At 36.5% G+C, this 6827-nt stretch overlaps 1 long non-coding RNA gene across 1 annotated transcript; it reads right to left on the bottom strand.

Moving 5' to 3' along the window:
- Positions 1-3011: 3011 nt before the first annotated feature.
- LOC110680208 lies at positions 3012-4386 on the bottom strand. Its single transcript, XR_002502790.1, has 3 exons — positions 4235-4386; positions 4075-4172; positions 3012-4006 (listed from the first exon to the last, which is right to left on the bottom strand). It is a non-coding gene; the product is annotated as an uncharacterized LOC110680208 (long non-coding RNA).
- Between the last annotated feature and the right edge of the window lie 2441 nt (positions 4387-6827).

Genomic DNA, 6827 nt, shown 5'->3' with positions numbered 1-6827 from the left:
TACTCTATTCCCAGGGATGTCGAGGAAATTTCCATCACGAAAATGTCCTGGACCTACCGGGAATCGAACCCAGACACCTTCGCATCACATCTGAAACAAAATATGGTTTCAAATTGAGGAGACCGTAACTTGGGAGACACTCATTTGAAAGCAACATTAAAAGCAAAGGTTTCGAAGGCAGACTTTTGCTTCGGATTGTGGTAGTATAGCTTTAGTACCTATGTCTGTTAAGCTTGTGAAAAATCTTTCAACACGCTAGTAAATTCTGGTAAACGGTTCACGCTATGTCTGAACTAGGAGTTTATAAAAATTGGATGTTTCCTCGCTAGAGATTAGTATTCAGTCTATGTTTTCATAATGGAAGGTTTTAAAATATTCTACCGGTAAAATTAAGATTTTTTCACTTTTTAGCGATTTTTCTTACTAAAATTTATAGAAATCCCGCTTTGTTATTCATTTCTGTCCATATCAAAAGTATGGAAAAAATTTCATTGATAGAATATTTTAAAACTTCCGACTATGAAAATATGGACCAAAAACTGCTCAGCGAATAAAAATCCAATGTATATTCGATTTTTATAATCTTTTGGTTCAGACATAGCGTGTGCTGTCCTTGATGTTATCAATTTCATTAAGTTCCTCAAGAGACCAACTACTCGCATTAATGTGTTGCCATGCATCCGAATTGAACCAATTATCTGCGATGTCTAGGTGCTGGTTTCTGAAGCCATAGACGAATCCTTGTGAAACTGCACTACTGTGTCTGAAGTCAGTAATCGATTTAAACGTCCTGCTGCATGACAATTTTAAGCCGCTTCCAAGCTTCCATCATAACTGCAGACAAAGCCATTGTCGTCCCCTGTTGTTGTTCCTATATTCTCTCCAACTTGATCTGCCCTGCGTGAGGTCCACAGCATTTTCTTAACATTATTTGGTGATCCCAGCCAGAATGGAGTTCCCGCATAAATACGAACCATACTAGTACTGTTCCATATACCATCCACAACCATTTATGACAATATTGAAATGATTTCGTGCAACGTAAAAAATAACAATATGTCTGCTGTACCACAAACTGTTTTTACAGTTTGGTAAACGTTAATTGAACAAATTACAATGTGGGGAATAGGCGGTTAAGTTATGTAACCATTCAAATTTGGCGATTTTCCCGAACAAATTTTGCGACTTACAATTTGCTATTTGGTCAATATACTATCCATTTTTCTCCCAATCCACTATAATGCGAACAGTTCAAAAACTGTTTAACAATAACTGAGAAATAAAAATGTTCACTGTATGTAGAACTATTGTTTTATTTTGCCTAATGGTATTTTAACGCTTTGCTTTATTGTTTTGTTGTATTCATACCATATGTTTTTTTTTTTAAATAGACCCAAAAATGATTCCATGTTTTTCTTTCAAACACGATAAATCCAGAACAAACATTTATTTTTTAATGCACTAAAACACTTTTATTATATGAATCGCATAAACTTCAACATTTTTAGTTATCATTAAAAATACATTAAAAATTAGTTGCATAACTTTGAATAATACAAAAGATTTTCAGTCACACAGTTGAAACTCGCAATTTTCGACCCGCGAAACACAAATTATCCTCAAATCCATGCGTTGGAGTTATGTCGGGCAACGTGCGTGGTGTAGCACACCAAATCCGCTGTCCAGCGCAGTATGACCGACGTTAGGTTGGACGCATAGAATTAGAAAAACATCGGTTTTCGCGTGTCGATCATTCCAGCATTGAACTGGAGACGCGATATTCATTCCGGGAAAACACTTTTTCCAGAGCGATGTATCCTGATCCTGATGCACTCACTGTTAGGCAATCTCCTCCTATGTCTGCCTTGTCTGGTACCACTGTACCGCGAGCAACAGCAGCACTATCCCGCGGATGACATCATCAGGTTGAATTGAAATCTGATCGGTGGTCAAAATCTGTCGTTCGGGTACTATGGATGAATTCTTGGGGGGAAGTTTCAGCGTTGCCGATGCTCGAAGATTCCAACCGATGCCACGATGATACATCCGGGGGATCCACTGAGATTCCTCGAGAATCAGCGGCAGATGCACGGTTTTTTTTTCGTTTTTCACTGCGTCTACATTTTTCCACAAGAGGAGCTATCACAAAATAAACAATATGCACACTAAAAAAAAATACCATGGTTTTGCAGGGCTTAAAGTCAGCGCTAGACAAATTTTTTTTTGTTTATTTCCCGGTATAGTCACATATCGGTCAAAGAAAATCGAGGTTTTTGGTTTTGTTTTGTCTACTTTTTTGAGGTTTTGGTTTTGTTTTGTCTACTTTTTTGATGAAATGCATGAGTACAAGGTCTACGAGGAAAATAACGATTGAGCGATATTATCGATTTTTAAATCGAACTTGCACAGCTAGTTTTTCACTTTTTTCATGCGTGTGCATGAATACGATGGGTAAGCAAATAGCTTACAACTGCCAATGCATTCAACATTTTGCCGAACAGTTCATTAAATGTAACATATAGTAAAATGTCAATGTGTGTGTTAGGTAGCAAAAATGTCAACTATCAAACAATTTGACAAAATGTGGCGTTATATTTCCACAATTTCTTCCAGGTTTTCATCCCTGTATCATTAAACAGTATTTAAGTATTACGACATACTGTCACTATTTGACATGAGTTGGTGAAACCGTTTTTCATAGTCTAAAGCTTTTTGCTTTATATTGTGCAACATATAAGTGACGGTTTGAGATAGGGGAAGGCGGGGCAGTATGGTCATACGGGGTAAAATGGGCCACCTTTTATTTGAGCTTAAAACACAGATTTTGATCTCAATAACCTTAGGACCTTATAAAGTATGCTTCAATTAGTCACCACCGTGAAAACTAGGCAAAAAACTGATTTGGAACTTCATATATCGATAAAAATCTGAAATGTTGATGCTACTACGAAAATCTTATAAGATTTTGGATGTAAAAATAAGCTTTGCATAAAGTTTTGTTTATTGACTTCAATTTTTTTCACAGCAGTTCGTTCTTTCATTATTCATAGGCATTATGTGCACAAAATTGTATAGATTCTAAAATAAATTTTCAATAAAATATAATTTATATGAAACATCTAGGAACGGGGCAATATGGTCATAGCCGGTCAAAGCTATCTTATCACAAAAATAGATAACCAAAAATGGCATGTCATTTTAGCAGTTTAATTGCAATATTGTTATCGCACGTGATTTCAATTAAAACTAGAATTTTTACCTGGTTAAACTTATTTGAACGACTATGTTTGAAAACTGAAGCTCTTAGAACCATGATTTATTGAACTGTCAGCAAAACATACCATTTCATGATACAAATCAGACTTCAACCCAGTTTTTGTACTAAACTCTATCATACATTATTGTCTTCTTCTAAATTATGCCTTGCAAATGGTTTTCCAATTAAAATAATAAGATTTAGTATGATGGCTCATATTGCCCCGTAGGGGGGACCATTTCGCCCCGTATAGTGTAGAGTCACACACAAAATAGTGTTTTTCAAAAATGTTCCCAAAAAAATTCTAAGTAATCTTTTTACCAGAATACAACTGTGGTATGAAAGGAGATGCTTCAAACTACAAATTAAGCTTATGGATCGATTAAATTGTATTGTTTTTCTATGCTTTTCAAGAACTTTTGCTTAGGTGGACCATACTGCCCCTATTGACCCTACAGTAACCTTACCAGTTAGAAGAAATGTACTGTTTTCAATGTAAGCCAAAATGTATTTTTCTATGCGGGTTCACCGATCCGCAAATGGTTCGATCCACTCTAAGGCATATTTGCAACGGCGTGACGTGCCCAATGGCACATGATGATTTGAGGCTGACCATCAGAGAAATATCATTTGAAACACCGGCAATTCTGTTCACATTCCTACGGCGACCAAGACTCCGTTGGCTTCGGCTTTGAAACTGAGCAATACGACGGAAGTTAATGCTGATAAAGTTGCTGACTTGTCTTCATGCTGTAATAAAAAAAAACATTTGGGAACTGATTAGGCGGAACTTACGGAAGAGTGTAAAATATAATTACCTCCATGTCGGCTTTTCAGGAAGCTTCCTCCGGTTCCAGAAAACTTCAGTTCCAGTTGAATTCCATTCGGCAGGCTATCTTTGTTGCTGTGCCAGTCACTGTGTAAACAAATCGCTGGTAAGTGTTATCCTGGCAAGAATCTGTTACCGTCGATATCTACTTTTTCTGGTCTTCAATCGTGATTCCGGTTCTATTCGGAGGGTTCTGAGCGACGGTCACTACGCGAATTACCGAAATCGAAAACTATATAGGGGTGAACAAGAAAACAGCGAACACGACCGAGAGAAAAATTATTGGTCTGTCAAATTTAAGTCTGCTCGGCAGCAGACTTATTTTTGACAGATCGAAATCGGAGGGGAAATAATTTTCGAACTGTCAAATTTAAGTTCGATTTCAATTTAATTCACCAATTGGGACAGACCCTTAGCTCGTTCCCCCAGACGGAACAGATGTAAAACACGTTAATTTACGAATTTTCGAAAAGTTTGCTGTACACTCAGGCAAAAATACTATGAATATTCATTGTTTTCCCTTATGTTTATTTGCCACAAGAAATCGGTAAGTATTTCATTGATTCACCTTATGAATTTATCTGAATCCTGCCAATGTGGTGTCTTGCTCATTTCATAGATCAGCCTTATGAACATTGATATGATAATTTAAGAATTTCTTCTTTTAGTAGTATAAACTGCATTACTTTTCATAACACTAATTATTATGTCTTTATTCGTTTTCATACCTCGTTGACAATACATTCCATTCTTGAATATTTCAATTCTTTCATTTTCCTAATATTAGGTAATTGATTACCTAACGTGTAGAAATCGAATTTCCACCTAGTTTCTCGTGTTGCTACTCGATTTACAATAATGATATGCATATTATGAAGTGAAGTTTGCATATCGAGCTGTAACGCGGCGAAGAATGAAAATTCGATTTTTAAACGTTGGTTAAGCCATTTTTCTGAGGCAAAATAGATATTAACTGGATTTAACCATTACTATCTTTTTATTAATCTGTTCTTTTGTTGTTTTCGATTTTCACAATCCTCCATTGCCGTACTTCCTTCCCCATAACTAGATTTATAAAAAAGTTGACTGCAGTATGTGGGATGTCAACGATGGCGGTGATTTCATGCTGCTCTATAGTCGAATGACGGTTTTGTCTGAAATTTTATCTGAAAATTCAATTCCGTATTAATTACAAATTATCCGAAAAATTACCAACTTATTACCTTTTAAGATCCGCAATCAGCGTGCAGTTTTGTTTCCATTTGCAAATTTTCATAATAATAACATTATGAGTTTTTCACACTAGTGACAGCTATGTACTTCATAAGGTGGCCCAATGAAATTGATATACCTTAATGAGGTATAACATGCTTCGCAATTATGGTTTTCATTGAACTAATATGAAATCCATAATGGCCTTATGAAAGATGGTATCACTAAGGAAATGACTAATGACAACAATGGAAATCATAAGGCGCGCAATGAAATTTGAGAACGTTCATTACAATTAACTATTTTTATGAATTATGATTATCAACGGTATGAAATCCATATTAGCCTTCTGAAAAGGGTTTTTATAGATTTTTCAACGCTTCATAAGGGAAAATTTATGAAATTCGTTAATTATTTGCCTGAGTGTAGAACACAGCTATGGCTTGACTTTATGATACCAGGCGCCCATCACGCGCGCACGGTTTCCCAAAAATTACATGTCTACAAACATGTCACTCGTGGATGGCAAATGTAAGGCCTTGTCATGTCAGGCCAACTAGTTCTACTAGTGATTGGTATCGCAATTCTAAAACACGTTGAATTTGTATGTAAAAGCCTTTGATACCGAACCAAAAGCAAACCTTAACAGAATTACAAGTTTTACACGTTATTTCATCTTGACATTTGACACGACAGATCCACGTTGAAAAGAATTAGGATCGAACGTGTGGATTATTTTCAGTGTAGTGAACCCATAAATCCTCTACTTTCGCAAGACTCAGAATTCCCACAGTCAACCAGCTTCTGAATCTAGGATCCGAATCCGATTTAATTCGGTTCGTCAAATGGATGGAGAATCAACTTAAGTGATGGTTTGAGAAAATCACAGCATTTCAATAAATGACGTATGGAGGTGATCCGACGCCGATTCGGTAACTTCCAAAACAAACTGAAAAGTGCTACTTTTCGATACTGTTATCAGTGCTAAAAAGTAACACTTTTCAGCACTGTTTGTATCGGTAGGAAAAGTAGGCTGTTATGTAGGTCATTTCCTTGATAAAAAGTAATCCGATACGCAATCGAATTGCAAAAAGATTTTTTCAGCCGAAAACACAGATGAGAGTTGGAAAAAAAATTTGGGGTGGGTAATGTCTATTACATTACCGCGGGGTTGACGTAGAACTACGACGATTTATAATTTGTCATGTGTTTGAATTTGTAAGTGTACTAGTTTTGTGTTGTTATTGATCGGATGAAGTTTTCAGAAGTTAACTCTTTTTGGACTCATTTTGGTAGTCTTGAAAAGAACCATTTGTCGTTCTGTGGTTCCGAGAACCAGTGTTTGGTGTTCCAGGAATAATGCCAGATGATTGAATTTGTTTGTTTGGTCGTTGCTTCCTTGTGTTGCTTGGTTGGGTGATCTGGCTCCAGCTGTAGTTCGCCAAACTCCTCCAGTAGATTAGATGTTTGATAGCTCGGGTGCTTCGATCGTTAGAATCGATAGAATCGGTCCAGTGCTTTGGGCTGTAG

This window comes from Aedes aegypti, unplaced genomic scaffold (genome assembly GCF_002204515.2).
Source record: "Aedes aegypti strain LVP_AGWG unplaced genomic scaffold, AaegL5.0 Primary Assembly AGWG_AaegL5_hic_scaff_1043_PBJ_arrow, whole genome shotgun sequence".
Classification (NCBI taxonomy): Eukaryota; Metazoa; Arthropoda; class Insecta; order Diptera; family Culicidae; genus Aedes; species Aedes aegypti.
Note: the sequence above shows the minus strand (reverse complement) of the source record. Positions and strands in the feature narration are given on the sequence as shown.